Here is a 22128-nt window from a genome sequence, read left to right on the forward strand (position 1 = left end):
TGATTGACAGCATTGGGCAGGATGCTGCATGCATGCCTGGGACATGCATGCATTGCTGGGGGCAGGATGCTGCATGCCTGGGACTTGCATGCATTGCTAGGGATGGTAAAGAACAGCAGCTAAATGCACATCTATCCCCTCTGACCCAGAGGCTTCATTTCTAGAATGCCTGAGAGAAACTGTAATATCTATATAAAGACATATGCAAAGGTTTTATAGATGCTTTTATTTACTAAGATAAAAAAAATGCCCATTGACAAGAGGGTGGGAGACAAGACATTGAACAGTAAAGGAACGGGTTACTGATGAGTGAATCCACAACCCACCTGGTGGTTCTACAACAACAAAGCCAATGGAGTCAGAAAGTGGCTGCCTACAAAACTGTGTGTGGTCAATAATTGACTGCAAATGTACAGCCAGGAAAGCCTGTGGGTGGTGGGCATGTCTGGACCTTAAGTGAATGGTTGTTGGACAGTTCTAAGACTGTCCAGTTTATCAAGCTAAACATTTAAAAATGTGTGCTATATTGTGCTTTGGTTATACTCTGATTTTCAGATGCTTAGAAAATGTAAAATTAGAAATAGTAGTTATTTGTACAGAAGGTTTGCATTGTACCAGCTTCGAGATCCTTCAGATTGGTAAATACCATAGAATACAAGTTTACCAGTAAGTTCTTGTCAAAATATTGAGAGAGGACACAGTGAGGCCATTTGCTCTGTGGAGATAGGAAGCCACCTCTGGTGACTGTAGTACAATGTCTGAGACTCAAACCAAAGTCTGAGAGGAGCCACATCACAGGCTTCTCCACACTGGCTTACAAATGCCCTTTTGGGGGACCTCACATCCAAAACACAATTATCATACAAGATAGAATGTTAGACACAACACAAGATGTGCAGGGAATATTTTAAATGAGGCTTAAACTGAGAGTGAGCTCTTACATCCAGCAGAATAAGCCAGCTGAACTAGGACTTGGATCTATCCTTAAGCAATACAGCCCCACATGAGTGAGGAGGTTAAAACTGACTCTGTGACTTCAGATACATGGACATCTCTAGTGCAACACTAGTTGCTATATTGAGATATATTCCTTGTTTTAATTCTGTCATTCTAATGGGTAGTTTGAGAGGACAAATTAAAAGGAGTGTGTCCTTCCCCCAGCTTTGAGTAGGCTAAACAAGGTTCCCCCCTCCCATTTTAATTCCCTACCAGAGGTTGAGGAGTTGACCACCTGCTGAGCTTGCTTTGCAACTCAATCCAGTTGAAAGAAAGGATAGGTCTGTGGGGTTTGCCTATATAAAAGCAGAGCTAAAAATTAAACTTTGAGCCTTGATCAGAAACCTTTGTCTTGGCTTCATCCTTCTCTTGCCCACCCATCCTTTTTCATTTCCAGCCTCCCTTTCAGGTGCCCAGTTCAACCAAGGCTGCTGGACAGCTACATAGAAGGAATTATTTCTTTCAGCTCACACTGTCAAAGGGTTCGATTTGTCAGAACAGAGAGGGCACTTCCTGTCAAAGCAAGAAGTAGGAAAAGGAAAATGCAGATTGCATTTCCTCTCACTCTTGTCTCCCAATGTTCCCAGCCCTCGGGATGCTGCTGCCCGCGTTCATGGTAGGTTAGTTCTTTGTGGAAAATTCTTCATGAGGTACCCAGAGGTGTGACTCATCAATCGCCTAGGTGACTCTAAATGCAGACAATATGACAACGAAGATTAAGAACCTTCAAATCCTACCATATTATCTCCCAGAACTCTGCTCATGATAACAACATGCAATTACCTTAAAAGTGTTTGCACATTGCCAAGAGCTGAGTGGTAGTATGGCTCCCCAAAATTTATATGCAGCAGTTTGATCCTTAAGTGATAGAGCTGAGAAGTGCCATGGAGGTGACTGGGTCATAAAAACCCTGCGGAAGAGCCGTGTTGAGGATGGCATGGAGACATTTGGAGCCTGAGTGGGAGGCACAGGGGTAGGGAGATTGTGATGTATAGCTGTCTCCTTCACTGTGAAAACCGCCAAGTCACTCAGGGATTCAACAATTCAAGCACCAACTTGCTCCTTAACGTGCTTTTGTTCAAGTTTGAAGCCATCTTCCCTGACTCCATTCTCACCTGATTCCAGAGTCTGGCATTATTCCTATTCCACCCCAGTCTCCACTTCTTCCCCCTCCCTTGAGACTCCAACCACACTGACAACCTTGCTTTTGCTTACATATATGGCTGCTCCTGCCTTTAGACTTATGTGGAAGGGGCAGGAGAGATGCTCAGAGGTTAGGAACACTGGCTACTATCAGGACTCAGGTTTGGTTTCTAGCACCCACATAGCAGCTCATAACTGTCTATAATTTTAGTTCCAGAGAACCTGATGCTCTCTTTTTGCCTCTGTGGACACCAGGCACACATATAGTACACATATATACATGTGGGCAAAAACGTACACATAAGACAGAAGTAAATCTCTTTTTAAAAGCTCTTTGAGGAGGCTGTTCCATCTGCCCACTCCTTTCCCCTTAGATGCCCTGAGAGCTAACTTGTATGCTTCTTGCAAACCGTTCTATAAAGGTCATCCTTAGGGGCACCCTTGACTGTCACCATTTAAAACCATGCTTTGTTCCCCCATTGCCCATTTGCACTTCCTGTGTGTCCCTGGAGCTCATCATGTTCTGTACTGTACCTTGTGCTGCTTTGTTGAATTTGTTACCGTATTATGTTTATTGTGCGATTTTATTTTGTTTCTATTTCCTACTCCCCCTGCAATAATGGAGCAATGCAACAGTGTAACAATGCAACAATGGAAAGATGCAACAATGTAACTCTTTGTACTCCTCTTTGTTTTACTCATTAATTTCTCTTATGGCCCTAGACTCTTGCCTGTCAAATAAAAGATTCAGTAAATATTAATCACGTAAATGCGTTATGTTTTTCTATGCCTCTCTAAGTTAATCAATGACCGTGCCTTTACCATTGCAGATCTCTCTTCATTTTTTCCTTCCACCTACACAGCCTTCCACTCAGGGGATATTAATGAACAATGTTTTGATCATCAAAAACTATAATGTCTGCTCTAGAAATGCTATTATGGTGACCATCTGTTTCTTCACCTAGTGGAAGCCAAGGTTTCCAGTCCTACTCTATTATCTCCCTCTTCCTCCCTTACTGCAGTACAGCATGTACCCATCAACACTACAAGGAAATACAGAAAATGCATCTGAGAGGCTCTTTCCTTGAACTTGGACACCAAGCAAAAGCCTGGAAAATCAGTGGGTGAAAGTTCTCATTTGAGAGTTGGGGACTGATTTGTGATGGTGTGATGGCAATTTAGAAACTGGTGATGAGGTGTGTGTGTGTGTGTGTGTGTGTGTGTGTGTGTGTGTGTGAGAGAGAGAGAGAGAGAGAGAGAGAGAGAGAGAGAGAGAGAGAGAGACAGAGAGAGAGAGAGAGACAGAGAGAGACAGAGACAGAGAGAGACTGACAGAGAGACAGAGACACAGAGAGAGAGACAAAGAGAGAGAGACAGAGAAAGACAGAGACAGAGAGAGAGACAGAGAGAGAGAGAGAATCTGATGCTACTGGCCTCACACAGAGGGTAGACCAGGCAGTTGGGAGTCAAGTGTCCCTGAGAAGGTAGTCATTTTCTATGTGAGTCACTGAGTATTCACCCAATATTCACTGTGGCCTTTAGTGTGGCTCTCCTGCCATCTGTTGCTTTTTGTTTCTAGATGTTTCCTTTATTCTTTTCTTATGACCAACTGGTTGGTGTCATCCATGAGAGAAAAATGAAACTATCTATAGTTACTATTAGCCTGATGATAATGGTTCCTATGCCCTGGAATCCTCTAGGTCATCAATAAAATAATAAAATCTACATCACAAAGTAGATGTCCTTGGTTAGGGTAGGAAACTCCAGCCAACCAAATGCATCCTAAGGACTATATGATGGTTAATTTCATATATCTATTTGGTTGGTATATAGATTGCACATGTATAGGAGGGTGAACTGTAAACTGAGGAATACTAATGGCCCTCTGTAATGTGGGTTAGCCTCATCTATCCTGAATAGAATGGAAAGGCTACCTGGGAAGAAAAATAAAAATGAAAGCCTTTCCTTTTGGGCTCCTTGAGCAGAGACATTGGACTTCTCCAGCCTTTGGCCCTTCTCAGGCCTCTGCTGTGCATCTTCAAGTCTTGGGACTTTTTTGTCTTCATTGCTAGCTCAGATATGGCCATCCCTGAACAAGGAACGGCCTGCAATGCTTCCCGCACCTCTGCTCTGGGCTGAGCTGATCCCATGGGCAGAGCAGCCACAGCAGGTGGAAGAATCAAGGCTTCGGTATAGTCTACAGACCTGTGCAAGTGAGGGAGGGACCCGGGAAGCTTGTGTTTGGCAAGAATTTGTCTAACTCCTCTCTTGAACCCACCCCTCTTAGGATATCTATAGCCATGGTGGTTTTACTCTCTACACTGTTCCAAACACCTAGGGTCAAAAGCGCTTCATCTTGGACACCATGCAGGACATAATTGCCTTCTTTCCTACCCCCTGCAATCTAATTCAACCTTTGGTTTGGAAAGCATATGGGCATTTTACTGTGCTAGATCATTATTGTTTTACTAAGTCAGTAGGCTACCAGTGACTCCCCAGCTCCTTGACAAAAAGCATCAGGGTAGCCCAAATTCCAATCTCAGCAAAAGCTGCATTTCCCTAAGTACCAGGCCAACACAGGAGGAGCTCATGGACACCACAGAGTGTCCTTCTGCCTGAAGATATCCCCTTGGCAAGCATAGGGCAGGTAAATGTGGCAAGCCACCTGTGAGGACAGGAAAACAAAGGTTTTCAACCCTACATGATGCCTACCTAGTAAGTTCCCTTGTCTGTAGATAACCCCCCCCCCCCCCGTACTTTGCTTTGGGAAAATCACAGGTATCCAGAAAACAACCTGCTTGCTGCTGTATTCCCTAACAACCGCACTGAACAGTGGAGTCAGGGAGAAAGCCACGTGGCATTGTCAGGTTGCTGGGTAACCTCATTTCTAGCAGACATTTACTGAATGCCTACTGTGCGCCAGGTCCCTGTCATTTGTAGCAGGCTCTCTCCCATCTGTGTTTTCATTTGCTCCCTCCCTCTGTCCTTAATGTGCTTAAAGCTATAAGGAATGTGTGCTGCGTGACAGGCCTCTACAAGTCCAACAGAGTTGGCCCAGTCTGATTCATGTCTTCTCCGTCCAAGAGTAAAAATAGAGGCTGAGCCCTTCCAACCATCCTGGGAGATTAAAAGGCTTCTAAGCCAAAACAAGACCTGAGATAAGCTGCCTACGTGTTAGGGAGGAGGCTGGTGGGTTCCCCTGTGCCAGCAGCGTCCGGGAAGGGTTCCTGAAGCTTGATGGGACTTGTCCTGGCAGCCACTAGCCTCCCCAGGTCCTGTTACACATGTGTGCAAGAAGGAACAGAGGTGCCCATGTGCACAACCCTAGATGCCCTCAGTACCTGCTCACATGGCTGCTCTCCCTGTGTATCTCCTACTTGAAAAGTAGGAAAATATTTTTTTAAAGTCTCTGCCTTGTTGATCATAGACACCTTTAATAAGCTAATTACTCTCCCTAAACTGCTCCATTTAATTTTTTTCCTTTGAGAATTTCATACAGTACATTTTTACCATCCCCCAGTGTTCCCAGATCTTCTCCCATTTCTTACCTGCCCAATTTCATGTTCTTTCTTCCCCTTAAAACCAAACAACAACAACAACAACAAAAAACAAAAAACAAAAACAAAAGAAAAGAGGTACTAAAAAACACATGGGGGTCGACTCTGTGTTGTCCAACTATTCCTGAGCACGTGGCCTGCCCTGGAGTGTGCTCTGTGTCATGTCTTCATATGTTCTTAGAGAACACAGCTAGATAACTCCTCAGCTTTCCCACGGGACTCTAGTCTTCTCCAGGACCTCACACACAGGACACAGGGAAGGGATTAAGTGCTGACACACGCATACACATGCACACATGCACACATGTACAAACACACATATACATACACACATACATGAACATATATACACATAAACAAAATACACATACACACATGCATATGCACACACAGGCATACACATGCATATGCTCACATACACACATACACACACATAACATACTCACACACATATGCACCCACATGTGCACACACATACTAAATACATAAAAAAGAAAAGTTTAAAGTCCAAGCAGGCAGCTAACACAATGGTTATCTCTGAGGCGGTTCTACAGGCCAGATGTTAGATGGACTGGCTTCTTCCTCTCTACCTCCCTCCTGGTTTCTGGCAGGTGCCATCGGTTTCTGGCATTTCTTGACTTTAGAAGCCACATGATTTCTTTCCACTCAAGGTATGTTTCCGTTGTCTTTTGGCTTTCCTCTGTGTTATGTCACTCATCTTAGCAGACCTCCAACTTGTATGTACAAGTGTGTGCATACGTGTGTGCATGTGTGAATGTGTGCATGTATACGTGTGTTTCTGCCACATTTCCATTTGTAATGCCTCAAGGACATCAGCCAGGAACTTTAACCATCTCTGTATCCTCTACACAAGAAAAGTGTAGACTGGATGGTTAATTTTACATGTCAGTCTGACAGGACCACGGGAGGCCCAGATGCTCAGCTGAGCACCGTTTCTTGGCGCATCTGAAACATTTTCCAGAAGAGATTCTCTTTCAGTTTGGTGAGTAAAGTAGCTGAGCCCCATGCAATCCTCCAGGGCACAAATGGAATAAGCAGAGGGAAGAGAGTTCTCATTGCTGAGGCTCGGCTGCCCACGAACTGAAACACACACTACGGCTGTGCAGTTCTTCACGCTGAGAGTAGAGCTCATACCGTCATTTCCCCTCCCAACTCAGACTGGGATGATCCCAAAGTCTCCTGTGAGTCCTGGCCTGAAGGCAGACTCTGGGCCTCTATGAGTAGATGCCTCTTCATAAATTCATAAAGACAACTCACTCCGGGGTGGGGGTGGGGGTGCTGTTCTGCACTGGAGCCTGGCACTGTGGGGTTGCAGCTCCTCCCTCAGGAAATACATCTCTTGCTTGAGCTTCTGCCCTCTTCTACCCGATCCCATGAAGATAGGAAGACAAGCCACATACCCTTGTTTGTTGGGTGTCAAGAGCCAACTTTCAGCTATATTATTTTGCTTCAGAAAGACTCTGGGTTAGCACCATCAGCTCTTCTCCAGCCCTGCTTCTGCCCCTTGATGCCTGTGTGCCCCTGAACACACTAAGTGTCAGCCTCCAGGCCAGCATCTCGTGGTGACTCTGATCTTCTCTGCCTCACAGGACTGCCAGGAGGATTCTAAGTGAACTAAGGCACTGAGAAGTGCCACAAGCCTGTGGGGCAGGTAAAGCAGTTGATGCTGGCTAGAACTGCTATAATTATTCTCTCACCCCAGTGGCTAGCTTGATCTCTGCTTAAGGGAAATGGTTTCTAATAGAAAGCAACCATCAGGCTGTCCGTGCGTGGGTTTTCGTGACTTCCATCAGAAGTCAGGAAGAGAGCTGGTGGCCTTTACTAAGTCACATTCACCAACATGCTCTGAGGAAGGTTTCTAAGAAGCTTTTCAAGTGTTCAAGGTCTGGATACCACATACTTGTCAGTGCCCTAAGCTCTGGCATGCACTGTCACAGAAGCTAAGAGAGGTTGCTGGGACACAAAAGTCTCTACCACAGGAGAAGAAGACTGCCTGCTTTCTACCCAGAGGCAGGGGCATATCAGTGTAGACCTAGAACAGTGTTGTGCCCATGGAATCAATAGATGATGGTCTTATTGGACGTGTGATGCCTGAAACTTGAAGGAAAGACTTGGGTGTGTCACTTAAGAAAATAGCAGCCTAGGGCAGTCGCCAATCCTATACCAGATGTGTTGTTGTTGTTGTTGTTGTTTTGTGTGTGTGTGTGTGTATTGTGTATGTGTGTGTATGTGTTTGTATGTGTATGTATGTGCTTGTATGTGTTTGTATGTGTGTGAATGTGCTTGTATGTGTGTATGTGTGTATATGTAGTGTGTGAAGTGTGTGTATGTGTTTGTATGTGTGTGTATGTGTGTATATGTAGTGTGTGTATATAGTATGTGTATATGTATGTATGTGTGTATGTGTGTATGTGCATGTGTGTATATGTAGTGTGTGTATATGTAGTGTGTGTGTGTGTGTGTGTGTGTGTGTGTGTGTGTGTCTGTGTGTGTGTCTGTGTCTGTGTCTGTGTCTGTGTCTCTATATCTGTATCTGTGCCAGACTGCTTGGGCATCGTTCACATAGCCATAGTTGCCCCAATTATAAGATTTACCTATCTGCCCTCTAGCCCTCTTCAGGGACTTGCCCTTTCTTGGCCCACATGCTGCCTGGGGAGATACCTGATGCTGTCAAGGCAGGTGCCGTGGGACGTTCCTAGCTCTTACTGGAATCGCAGTTGTTGAAAAGTTGCCCAGTAAACAGTCAGCCCAGTCAGCACACGTCAGCAACTCTGCTCCAGGGCTCTGCTGTCAGCAAAGGTACAACCAGGCCAAAGCTCTGTACAGCTGCTGCCTCTTCACTGAGCCATCCTGGCCCATCTGTCTCCAGGTCAATGTCAGCTAGGCACCCGTATCCATCATCTTGCTGCCTCCAGGAGCTTCCAACATTTCTTCAGTAAAGCAGATCCACACTCTAACTTGGAACTTGACCATTCTTCCCTAGGTTCAGCATTCCTTCCTGAGGCTGGGCTGGCAGAGCAAAGTGTGTGCACAAAGCACAGAGCACTAAGTTCCTCAACTGAGCTGCCTGTGTGCAAGTTTGCGCATTTACTGTGTTATCCAGAGACACAAGTGTCCTTGTCAAGAGCATCAAATCTGATGTCAGCAACAGACCATAGAGATGAAGTGAAAACTGACTAGACATTGAAGCGAGGTGGTCACGGAGACCACTCAATTGGCAAAGTGCTTGCCAGAGAAGGATGAATACCTGTGTTCAGTTGCTAGAACCCATGCAAAAAGCTAGGCATCCTTAGGCAGGAGGATGCTCAGGACTCCCTAGCCTAATTTAGGAGTCCCCAGATGTTGTGTCTGGCCAGTAGATCACAACATGGGTTCTAGCCTGGAAAGGCATTTTTGGAAACCTGGAAGAGAAGAGGGGCTGGGCTGCGCGAGATAAGGAAAGAACCAAGACAAAGCTCTCTGCTCAAGGTTCAATTTTTACTATTTCGGCACTCAGTTATAAAGGAAGGGGGAGGAGCCTAATTCCCGCCAAATAATCTTGGAATCCAGTAGCAGGGTGATCACGTGATGGCTTCGGAACAGCAAAGCGGCAGGTTCCAGCAGTAGGCGTGGCAAAAAGATTGAGTGGGAAGCTCCACCCCTGAGCAAGCAGGTTTCAGGCTGGGGGAGGGGAGACTACACCCAAATCCTACATGGAGGAGGAGAGCCAACTTCAGTAAGTTGTCCTCTGGCTTTTATATATGTGTGGTACATATGCATACTCCCCTCAAAAGACCACAAAACACATATATGTAATCGTTTAAAAGCCAGATGGCTCCTGAAAAAGAATAACACATACATACCTACACATACATAGACTAACACACACACACATACACACATAGACGCATACGCACACATACACATTCACACGCATATACACAGACACCCAGATATATATACATTCACACACATACACATATACACACATACACATTCACACACATACAGACACACACATACATATACACACACATATACACACAGTCGCACATATACATATACACACACATACATACACATACACACACACATACACAGGTACAGCTGGGAACCCATACCATCCTCTTCAAAATATCTGAGGGGAGGCCCAGACATTGTGGCATTCACCGATCATTGCATTGCTCACAAGATGAAGGCAGGATAGTCAGAAAATTGTCTAGCCTCAGACAAATAGAAAATTTGAGGCTAGCCTAGGTTAATGAGACCATATCTCAAAAACCAAAAATAAATAAAATAAACTAAAACAAATAAATTATTTGTGAAAATACAAGATGGTTGCTAAGCACAGCAGTGACTCCAATACTAAAAAAACAAAAACAAAAACAAAACACCTCAGGGCAGCTATTCTAGTCCTCTAGAAGGAATACAGAGACATCCTGATGGAGTCTGAGCCAGGAGTGGACATAAAAACTAATGTGACTAAATCTTGAAGACACACCCAAGATGACAGGGATAATCACAAAAGTGACTGTTCTGTACCAACATGCAAATGCTCCCAAGGAAGACACCATGTGCTCTGGTGGATCCACACCCAGGATAGTTGGGGACAGGGAGCAGCTCGATATCTAGGTTTTGAACAGATAAGTTCACGTGTGAATTTGTCAATAGTCTGTTCTGCCCCATGCCAAGCCCATGCCCCATGCCAAGGCATGACTCTCCTCCCATACATGCAGGAGGTGGACATAGAGACATTAGAAAACCATCCCAGGGATTATAGATGCATAGTGGCCAAGCTTAGCTAGGAGCTATTGTCCATGTCCCCAGAGACTACATGCTGCCATCATTAGCAAAACAATTAGCATGTGCATGTGTACATGTATGCACATATATGAGTGTGTGCATGTGTGTACATGTATGTGTGCATGCATATGAGTATTTGTGTGCATGTATACACATAGTGTATGTGTTCATGAATGTGTTTGCACATGTGTGTCCCTCTGTATGCTGGGCATAGGAATAAGAACTCTTGATCTTCAGCAACACCCATGATAAGAAAAGGCTTACGAATTATTTCTGAACTCTGACAGATAAAGTCCCCAGCTGACCCCATGTCTGGGTCTGTCCTAGCCTTAGCCCTGACCCAGTCACATGGAGCACAGGAGAAAAGGACTGTCCTAGCTTTGCGTTTCTCTTGTCTCTGGGAGGAGGCTCACAGTTCCTGGGAGTGGGGAATTGCTACACTGAGTAGCAAGAAGTTCTGGGACACTGAGAAACAGGAGTGAGCCTCCCAACAGACCCCTGTGGTGGACCCACACTCACTCTCCATTCATGGTCCTGCAGCAGGTTTACTCTCCATTCATGGTCCTGCAGTAGATTGAAGGGAGAAAGGGGAACAGTTATATAGAGTATAGAGATGGTTCAAGAGCCCTTCATCCAACACACCCATGCTTGGATGAGCTAAGACCAGGACAGACCTAGCAAGGGAGCAACAGTGGTCACTGCTAGCTTTTTCTTGGCTTGGTTACATCTTGAGAGTAATTTTCACATCCAGTCCACTTGCCAGTCTCAGAAGCTCTCAGGAAATATAGAAACAAGGCCCCTAAGGACTAGCACCTCAAGGGCCACAGAGAGTAGACTGAATCACCATATCTGAATCAGTAAGTCTGGAAAGCAGTGAGGTCACCAGCAGGATGCACTGGATGCCAGTGGGAACTGTAGTTCTTGGCCGGTTGTCCAGAGTGATCTGGACTTGAGCTGTCTCTATGGCAACAATGGGCTAGGGGTCTGGCTCCTCCATGCCCAGCCAGCCCCAGTGGCCTCTAGCAATGGCGTTGATCCTATTGACTATGCCAAGGACAGCAAGAGTGGTCTGTGCAGACAAACTCCCTCAGAGGCTTCACATCGACCCTCACTCCTCAAGAGCCACGGCTGCCAGCAGCAACATGGCTGAGTCACCACACCTGGAGATTTGGTCAGGTTTGCTGGGGGGATTCCTCTCCAGTCTGCTCTTGTGTTTTCTAAGCACGGGGTACCCTGACCTATGTAGCATGTGGAATGTCTCATCTTTACTCCATATGGCCCGGCTCCAATTGCCTGGCTCCTCTCCTGCAACTCCAGGCCACTTGGGGCTACAGACAGACTAGGGGATGTGTAATCCTCTAAAGTATCTCAGAATCAGCTTCCCTGAAAAGCAGCTACACAGTCCCATCTGAGAATGTCTTGGAAGATCACAGGGTTGAAATAATGTATCACCCAGTTCCAACTGCAGCCTCTGTGTCAGGCAGCCTTCCCTGTGAACACTCCCCCTATAAAGTATAGCCAAGGTCCTGGGATGTACTGTCTGGCTCCTTATGGCCCCAACTCATCAGGATCTATAGGTTGTAACCAATGACCTTGTCAGTGCCAAGTCCATCTCCATCAGAAGCAATGGCCATAGACTCAGGGGCCACACACACCCTTCTTGGAGAAGGGAGTCCCAGGTAGCTGTGGTGACCAAAGGACCCCAAGACCAGCAAAGAGTCACAGGCTGCCCTGGCCTCCTCCCACAATTCTTAGGTGTAAAGGGCAATGTGCTAACTGGCTACACCAATTCTTAATGGAGCCCAGCCCTGTGCCTGGCACCAGTCTGGTGTTCAGGAAGAAAGCAAGCAGCTTTCAAATAGTCTTGAAATGGCAGTGAATCACCCTATCTGATTCAAATGAGAGCTTAGGTGGATCTGAGGAGAGCCCATTGCCTCAGACTAATGCTCTATTGCCTCAGAAATTTACCTCCTAATAGTTTCATAGACCAAGGGAGCCCTACATTTGCATAGTCTAAGCTCCCAGTCACAGCAGGCCACCCACTTAGTAAGGCCCAAGGAAGCTTGACCCCAAGTGCCTGGGATTCCTCAGGGTTCCGCCCTCCCTTTCTCCTCCCTGACACACCCAGTCTAAACTCATGGGTTCAAGTCACAGACAGAGAAGATCCTTGGAGTTTTGGCGGGTCTCCTGGTTACTGCCTGGATCCTTAATCTCTACCAGAGTTCTCCATTCTCCTGAAACCTTTGCTGCCACTGAGTTCTGGCCACCCACCTGGGAACCTCTGTGAGTGTCAGCTCCCCATGTGGACAGCAATCTCTGCCTTGTCCTCCACAGAGCTTTCCTGGACACCATGTGGTTCTGGAACATTTCACTGTCCCATCCATCCCTCCTCCTTCAGCCTCTTGTTGGCAGAGTAACACAGTGCTCAGACTACTTCAGGAGCTTCTACACTGTCTTAACCTCCAATGTGTCTGCATTCTTCTATTAACACAGTCTGAAGCCCCAAAGGCTACGTCATCCCAATGGTGATTTGGAAGGTAGGTTTCTGTCAACCAGAACCCCTTATAAACCGTGGTGCCTGGACAACCCCTTCCTGGTTGGGTTGGACTTTGTCTGTCATTGTTGCCTTTCTTAGATGACCTGCCATAGCTTCAGTCTTTCTCCACGGTTTCCTGTCAGGGTAGCAGATTAGACAGAGGTCGGGGTTAGGGAGGAATCTAGCTTGCTTTATTCTGCAGCTCAGACTTGCCTGCTCCTTGCTTTTGGGGCAGAGGGGAAGTTCAGGCAAGGTCTAGCCATGGATCCCACACTGGCCTCCAACTCATGATCTTCCTGCCTCAGTCTCCTGAGACCTGAGATCGCAAGCGTGTGCCACCGCATTTCCAGTTTTAGAGACCAAATGAATCAAACCCTTCATTTTGTAGACAGAGATACAAAGGCTTAGTTGCAGCAAAGAACTGTTGGAAGACCACACATATTCACAGCAAATGTCATGGTGCCGATATCCCAGTTCTCAGGTGCTGTGTGGGGATTTACTCAGTCAGGACACTACACAGAGCCTACCAGCTCACCGGAGGAAGAAGGAAAAACAAGGTGGATCCTGCTAAGCAAGAGCACTTAAAGGTCACAGCCATCCATTGCTGATGAGAAAAAACAACGAAATGGGAAGTCTCCCAGTCACAGGGTGAAGTAGTTACTGGACCTGAGATGGAGCAGAGCTTGGGTGCATGGCATGACGCAGCTGGCAAGCCACCGAGGCCAGAAACAAAAGGAGGAGTGCCAGGATCCCACACCTGTGAACTGAGTGGACTATTTTATGTATGTAAGTACACTGTCGCTGTCTTCAGACACACCAGAAGAGGGCGTCAGATCCCATTACAGATGGTTGTGAGCCACATGGTTGCTGGAAATTGAACTCAGGACCTCTGGAAGAGCAGTCATTGCTCTTAGCCACTGAGCCATCTCTCCAGCCCCTAATGTGAACTTTTCAAACCATGTTTAGTGTGGGGCATTGTGGGATATCGTAGACATCTTAATGTGATAAGAAGAAACCAGGTTTGGTACCTAGGCAAGTACTCTAACCACTGAGCAACAACCCACCTCAATACCTCAATTTTTAGAAAAGCCTTGGACCACCTTGCTGCTGGTAGCCAGTAAAAGAAGGTGGCAAAAAAAAAAAAAAAAAAAAAAAAAGGCAGACAGGAGAAGCCCTTCCCATAACCACACCCACACCCACCCCACTCCCAGGCAGCACACAGAGGCAGCAGCAGCAGGTAGGTCCAGCTCTCATGCACTGCCTCCCCAGCGTGCCTCCTCACAACCTAGTGTGCCCTGGTTGCTAACCCTATTCGGTGCACCTTCCTCTCTGTTTTGTCTACCTGGAGCTTCGGTGGAAAGTGTCACTGTGTGCTCTCAAGCCCAGAGAATGGAGTCTAAAGGGCCTGCTTGCCCCGGGAAGAACGAGGAAACCTTGCTTGAAATTCGGGACACCAGCTCCTTGATGGTGTGAAGGATTATCTCTGGTCCTCACCCTAACAAGCCTCTCACCTGTAGGCAGTGCAGGCCTGCCTCTGCCCAGCTTCATCTAGAATCTGCTAGACTTGCAGGGCACTGAGGGGCAACAGTGAGCCCGGGATCAGATGGTGAAGGGTGCAGATCAGCTTCTGGATCCCTGGACTGGGGACAGGTGGGTGTGGGTCGAGGCTAGGGGAGGAGAGGGGAGGGGGTAGGAGGTGGAGGGAGGGAGTACACTGGAGGTGGAGGAGAGGTGAAGTTTTCCAGGGATCCCAACAAAGAAGAGAAGCAATTTCAAGCTGTTCCAGAGGAGGGAAGAAAAGAAACTTAAACTGGAGCCAGTTGGAAGCTCATTTCTTTCATGCCGGCTTGACTGATCCTGTGTGGGCGGCACAGCTCCTGGCAGCAACCGACTGTGTGTGGGTGGTGTTCTCAGAACAAAAGTTCACTGCTGCCGCCAGAGCCAGCACCTAAGCAAGGGATTTTGTCCCCTTACAGTCACTGCGGGAGTGAAGCCCAGGTCCACGCACTAGACACGTATACCCTGCACACGCACACCACAGCACACACAACATACAACACACACCACATGACACACACACACCACACGACATACACAGACCCATATCCCTCACACACATACCACACCACACACACACACCAGGGCACACACACCACATCATACCACATACCCACACACCACACACATCCCCACATACCATATACCACGCACCCCAACACACCAACCATACCACACACTACCCACATTGTACCACACTATAAGACATACAACACATACATACATACATACACAGCGCACACACACACACACACACATATTATACATACATACACAGCACACACACATATAATATACATACATACATACTATATATACAACAGACCACACACATATATATACACACCACACATACTGCATGTACCCCTCCCCCACAGCCCCCCCCCACACATACACATAAACACACACACCCCACATGCACTTAGAGCATGCATACCACTTCTTCCCACCCCCATCTTTCTGCACCCACTGAGGTCTTACCCATGTGAGTGAGAGCTAGCCTGTCAGGCCTCCAAGGGAAGAACAACATTAAAGCCCAGAGCAGCTATAGCTTTCACTATAATGAGCACAGGCTTTCATGAGCTCTGAGAGTCTTCAAAGAGCTTGGCAAACACAGACTCATTAAGTCTCCTACATTCTCCCTGTCACAGATGAAGACAGCAGTGGCTTACCCAGCACAGGCTGATCTCAGGCAACAGAGCCTGGCTTCCTGACCCAAGTGACACAGCCCCTGAAGCCCTGCTCCATCTTAGGAAAGAGTCAGGTAGGAAGGTTGGAAGCCCAGGACCAGCTCTGTGAAAGCAAAACTGAGGAGCAGGGACAAAGACAAAGTGACTGGTGACAGGTGTCAAAATCTCCTCTCACACAAGTGAGGATGCTGGCCAAGCCTCCCTGAGGGCTGAGCTCACTGGGTGCCTTCCTCTGTGAGGAGAGCTTGCTGGACTTCAGCTACAGGCTGAGCCATAGCCTCCTCCACCCTCCTTCCTGTATAGGCAACATGGGAGACACGGCATTGGAAAGCTGGGTCTAGCACATTCCCTTCCCAGGGGGTGACTCATGGTCACCCATCAGCACACCTCATGCCCAGGCTGGGTCTCACAAGTGCCTCAGAGGATGGCCCTCTTCCTCCATGCCAGAGGGAGAGTCCAGGAGTTGTGTGTGCTTACTAAAGGCCCAGGAAGATGCTTCCCTGCAAGTGCAATGGGAAGAAAACCATTCTCATCCGGGAAAGCAGTTCAGGAAGAGATGTTTCTACACTGTCTTTCCGTGAATGCTGAGCCAAGCCCCTCCCCGACCGCCACCACTGTTCCTGTCCGTTAGCTGGCCAGGGCTTAACTGGAACAAGGTCTCCATGGGAAGAACATATAGCCTCTGGCTCCCAGTTCCCAGGATGCTGCTGGTGATAAGAGCTGTCTACCTCAAACCCAAGTGCAGCACATATACACGCAGTACCTTCCTTCAGAGCTAGGGCTGTTTGCTGTGTGATTACCTGAGCCAGAAAGACAGCAGCAGAGATGCAAGCTTTGAGGAGGCACCGGGAACTACTGAGGGTGTTGTTCTTGGCTCCTCAGTAGAAACCTTACCCATTTCCATTTCTTCTAAAGCCATCCACTCTACAAATGCCACTTTCAGTGCTAGGCATAAACCCAGGGCTGACACTTCAGTGTGTGTGTGTGTGTGTGTGTGTGTGTGTGTATGCATGTGTGTATGTACAAGCATGGTATGAGTGTAGGGGAGAACTAAGGGATACACTCTATGTATGTATATGTATGTGTTCCTATGTGTGCATGTGCACATTCTAAGCATGTGCAGGTATGTATTTTTGTGTGTGAGCATGTGCATTGTGTAGAGGCCAGAGAACAAACTTGGGTGTCGTGAGTGTGTGTGTGTGTGCATGTGTGTGTACATGTATTCATGTGCGCATGTGCATGCATGTGAGTATTGTGAACAGCTAGGGAGTATGCTCTATGTATGTGCATGTATGTGTTCCTGTGTGTACATGCATGCATTCTAAGCATGTGCAGATATGTGTTTTCATGTGTATGCATGTACATTGTGTGGAAGCCAGAGGACAAACTTGGGCGTTGTTCTTTCTCGGTGCCATTTATCCTGTTTTCTGATACCTGGTCTCTCACTGGGACCTGAGGCTTCCTGAGAAATCTGCCTGGCTCCCCCTCCCTGGTGTAGAAAGAGCGTACAACCACGGCCTGGCGTTTTCCTAAGTGCCTGTGATTGAACTCCGTTGCTCCTGTTTGTACTTTGCTAGCTGAGCCGTCTCCCCGTGAGACACTGTTCTCAAGGACAAGTGTTACTGGGTGAACTGAATGAAGATCTTCAACCAGCTGGGTGGGAAGGCTATATTAGCAAAATGCAAATGCGTATTTCTGAGCAACCAAACCAACCTTGGATGCAATCAGTGCTGTTGTCGGAAGCTCGGAACTGAGTGTTTGTAAACAGTAGCAGCTGGCTATACCACCAGGAGCTCAGGAGTTTAGGCTCTGCCTCTTCGGTTGCCTGCCCATTGAACACAGGTTGAGCAGCCCCAGTGTAGAATCCAGTGTTCCTGTAGCTGACAACAAAGTCCCTCCCAAGGGGCCTGTGACCATCAAATTAAATGTGGTCTGGAGGTCTTGGTCAGCGTCACTACTTCTCTTAGCTCTGGAATTTTTTCTTCCAGAATCAGTTCTATGTGCCTCACCCCCCCCCCCAAAAAAATCAAATAATTATTGGTTATTTGAGTTGGGGTATTAACCAAAACAATGCCTGCCTGTAAGGGCACTGAAATTTGTGGTTTTGTCATCTAGGTATTTTAGCTAAAAAAATGGGGACTGAGGAAAGGGGAGGAAGATGGGAGGCAAGGGAAAATCGGGGAGTAGTGTCAGTTAATGGTCAACTCTAGGTGGGAAAGGGAGGAGAGAAGACTGGGCCTATTGTAAGTAAAGGAGTAGGAAGAATTTTAAATGGAGGTAACCGTGTGAATTCTTGTTTTCCTGAGGAAGTGAGGAAGAGAGGCCAGTGTCTTCCCAGCTGTCTGTCCTCTCAGCAGAAGTATCCACGGCTTCCATCCAGGGAGCTAGGGTCTGTTTACTGAAGCGATACCCTAGACATGCAGGGAAGTCCCCAGAAAGAGAAACAGTCTACCTTGAGACAGGCAACTTGTACAACACCCATACTGCTCACCTGCTCAGCACCAGCCAGAGGTGTGAAGTCTCTCCGGTGTGAATTTGGGGCAGTCAACCACACACTGCCATCCCATAGGCTTGGCTGCAGATCTGCAATGCCATCTGGTACCAGTGCTGTTGTTGCTCACACTAGACTTATCCCGTGCCTCCTGCTGAGAAGGCTGAGAACCCTTTTCTCTGGTCCCCTCCATCCCCATCTCCTGTGGAGAACACATGTTCCAGGCCCTTCCAGATCCAAAGCTCAGAATTCCGGAAGAGGAGCCATACTGGGCACCACAGTCCTAAATTATCTTTTTAGGTAGAGGAAGGGCAGAAATGCCTGGCTTCAGAGGGAGACTGAGGACCACTGACGGGGGCTTCATGCCCACTGAGGACCCAACTCTTCTGGGATGACAAACACAGAGTAGTTAGGACATGGGCAGGTCTCTCTGATCTTTGTGTTTCAACCTGAGAGCCTGAAAGAGAGTTTAATTTCATTTGACCAGCTAAGTCACTAAAATAGTACAGGCACAAACCAGCTGGTCCTTGTTGCTCTGGGCACAAAGTCCCCAGCTAAGGTCCCATATGGGTATTTTTGAAATGATCGTGCATCCTTGAGCCACATGAAATGTGATACATCAAACTCAAACAGAATAAAGATCCTGAACTCAGTGGTTCTTTCTGCAAGGTGAGACCAGGGCCAGGAGGGTGGGAGGGCAGGAACTACTTGTTCACGACCATGGGATTTTTCTATGTTGCTTGATTTCTTTTGCCGGCTGTTTCTAAACTACAAAGCAAATTTGCTCCTCAAAGCATCTGTGGCTGAAGACAGCTTCCTGGGTGAGGGGTGTGGCTCCCTGGCCTCTCAGATAGCCATGACTGCTGCTACACCTGGCTGGACTGATACAGGTAACTTGATAATCTCAGAATGGAAAGCCCACACTGGCTGTTCTGCCGAGCGTGCCAGAGACTAGAAGCTCCCTGGGACTTGCTAACTGGCTAGCCCAGTCTAAAGCTCCCTGGGACTTGCTAACTAGCTAGCCCAGTCTAAAGCTCCCTGGGACTTGCTAACTAGCTAGCCCAGTCTAAAGCTCCCTGGGACTTGCTAACTAGCTAGCCCAGTCTAAAGCTCCCTGGGACTTGCTAACTAGCTAGCCCAGTCTAAAGCTCCCTGGGACTTGCTAACTAGCTAGCCCAGTCTAAAGCTCCCTGGGACTTGCTAACTAGCTAGCCCAGTCTAAAGCTCCCTGGGACTTGCTAACTAGCTAGCCCAGTCTAAAGAGCAAATCCTAGATCTCAATGAGAGACCCTGTCTCAAAAGCCCAAAGCAGAGTCATCTGAGGACTGTACTTAAGATTGTTCTATGGCTTCCACATGTATGTGGACACATGTACACGCAGTGGAACACACCCCAAATGAACACATATATACAAACACATGAACACAGACACACATACACAGACACACAGACACACACATACACACACACACACACACACAGGCTTGTATACACAAAAGTAAAGCACAGAAAAATAAACCATACACAATTTATTATCCTAAATTTCCTTGGCAGGGGCCATTTTCCAAGAGCCCCCAGAATGGTAGGCCACCAGTTCCAGAGTCCTCTTGACAGACTGCACCAAGAGCAGCCACCCCACCAACAGAACCTTCCAGAAAACTTGAGTGCTTTCAAGACCCAATATCTTAACAGAAAATCACAAAACAAAAACAAATAGAACTTGGTTTTTGGCTAAGCCTGGGGAGCCTTTGTTGAGACAGATCAAACCTCTCAGGCTGCTTCTGTTAACCAGGGACTGTGTTTATCAGACTCGGGGCTTGCAAGTCCCTTGAAGCTAAGAGGTACAAGAGGACTCCTTCAGCACTTCACAGGTTGATGTCAAAACGCTGATGTTGACGACGGGTAGCCTTGAGCTTCTACAGTGACTTGGCTGCTTCTGGTGGGAACAGTGAGGAAACACACACACACACAATTTTTCCTGTAATAATGTCACAAACTGAGCCTCCTGGATGCTCATCACTGGGACCTGAGCAAGATGAGGCTGGTGGTCCATGTACTTATTTTCTACAGAAGGATGGGAGTGCTGGGCAAAGATGGTTCAATCCCCTGGAGGTACTGAGCATCTTAAGCCTGGAGCTGTGGAAGGAAACTAGGCTTCCTTCCTCAGCCCACCTTGCTGCTAAACACCCTGCAGCAGGAGCCTTGTGGCCTGTTTGAGGTTTGTTTCCTTCCCTAGCTAAGAGATTCGGGGTCTATGGGTAAAGCTAGACTTCTCAGGTCTAGTATCACTTGACACATCTTTCTTTTCCAACCCTCTAACTCCGAGTCAGGAAGTTCCTATCCCCATATCAGGTCCTACAAGTGCACTTGCAAACAAGTGAGGAGGGGGATGGGCAGAGAGCAACCAGGGTCAAAAGGACAGACAGTGGATGCCACTGTAGTAAGTACAGCATGGAGCATGGATTCGCCAGCCCACGAAGCTAACCATACAGGGTCTGATTCTCAAACGCAGGAGCCAAGAGACCCCCTCTGCAAACCCACAAGCCCAACAAAGCTGCCTCCCTTTCCCTCCCACCCCAGTCCTTGTACGACTTTCACCTTCGTCCCTGGGCTCTCTGTTGTCCTCTGATTCTCTAATGTTACCCTCTTGCTTTCTTCTCCTCTTTCAAATACACCTGTTATTCTCAAACCTTGACATGGAAAATCTCATGCATTCTCCCTTCCCGAGTCCATTCCTCCTTTCCTTTTCTCTCTACCAAAGGATCAACATTGAGCCGGTCTTACAGAGTATGGGGAATGTGGGGGGCCTGGGGGAGCCCTGCAGGTGGACAGAAAATATTGGAAGACCCTGCTATTAAGGTAGCAGTCTACCATGTCCAGAGAGTTCTCTGAGCTCAGCACAAAATGGAGGACTCCCATTCTCAGCGGGGCCTCCCTTCTTCTGCCCAACTTTATTTTGGGAGGGTCTCTAACCTTATCTACAAGATGACTGTGCACAGAGCTTCCTGCAAGTCCTGCATGATTCAGCATGTAAGTCCCACTCAGCCATATGATAATTAGGTACTGTGTTATGGCCAATCTGTTGTGTTTTATAAAAAGATAAGGGGAGAGAGAATATGTTTGGTGGATGTGTAGTCAGGTGTAAGGGGAGGGAGTGCCTCTGAGGGCCTATGCTGAGGGTCCTCTGAGGGACCAGTCACATGATGGTATAGTATAGAATAGAGTTTATTCAGGGCATCGGGAGGGGAGTTGAGAGGGTAGTAGAGACAGAGAAAGGCAGGGGGGAGGGGAGGGAGGGAGGGAGAGAGAGAGAGAAAGAGAGAGAGAGAGTAGAGGAGTAGAGGCTGGCCATGAGCACATGGAGAGAGAGGGGGAAGGAGAATGGGGAGAGAGGAGGTAAAGAGGGAGGGGACAAAGTGAGAGCAAGAAGACAAGGGGGGGAAGGAGCCCCTTTTATAGTGAGTCAGGCATACCTGGCTGTTGCCTGGTAACTGTGGGGTGGATCCTAGATAAAATGCCAACACAATCAGCCCTTCCTGCTCATTAACCCCCCCCCATGCTTATATACCCTACCCTTGGAGTAATAAAGTGAGCTATCTTACTGCAGCTGACTCCTGGAAGCCCTTCCGCCATACTCACGGCCATCTGAACCCTGCTCACTGCTTTAGGAACTTACTCTAGGGCTGGTGAGATGGCTCAGTGGGTAAGAGCGAGCACCCGACTGCTCTTCCGAAGGTCAGGAGTTCAAATCACAGCAACCACATGGTGGCTCACAACCATCCGTAACGAGATCTGACTCCCCCTTCTGGAGTGTCTGAAGACAGCTACAGTGTACTTACATATAATAAATAAATA

At 47.5% G+C, this 22128-nt stretch overlaps 1 long non-coding RNA gene across 1 annotated transcript in view; it reads right to left on the reverse strand.

Annotated features, from left to right (window-relative positions):
- Positions 1–9273: 9273 nt before the first annotated feature.
- Gm32130 overlaps positions 9274–22128 on the reverse strand; it is a 38116-nt gene continuing 25261 nt past the window's right edge. Inside the window, exons 2-3 of the long non-coding RNA XR_876302.2 lie at positions 11019–11063; positions 9274–9405 (exon numbers count right to left, since the gene is read on the reverse strand). This is a non-coding gene — a long non-coding RNA (predicted gene, 32130). The remainder of the gene's footprint in view (positions 9406–11018; positions 11064–22128) is intronic.

This window comes from Mus musculus, chromosome 16, assembly GCF_000001635.26.
Source record: "Mus musculus strain C57BL/6J chromosome 16, GRCm38.p6 C57BL/6J".
NCBI lineage: Eukaryota > Metazoa > Chordata > Mammalia > Rodentia > Muridae > Mus > Mus musculus.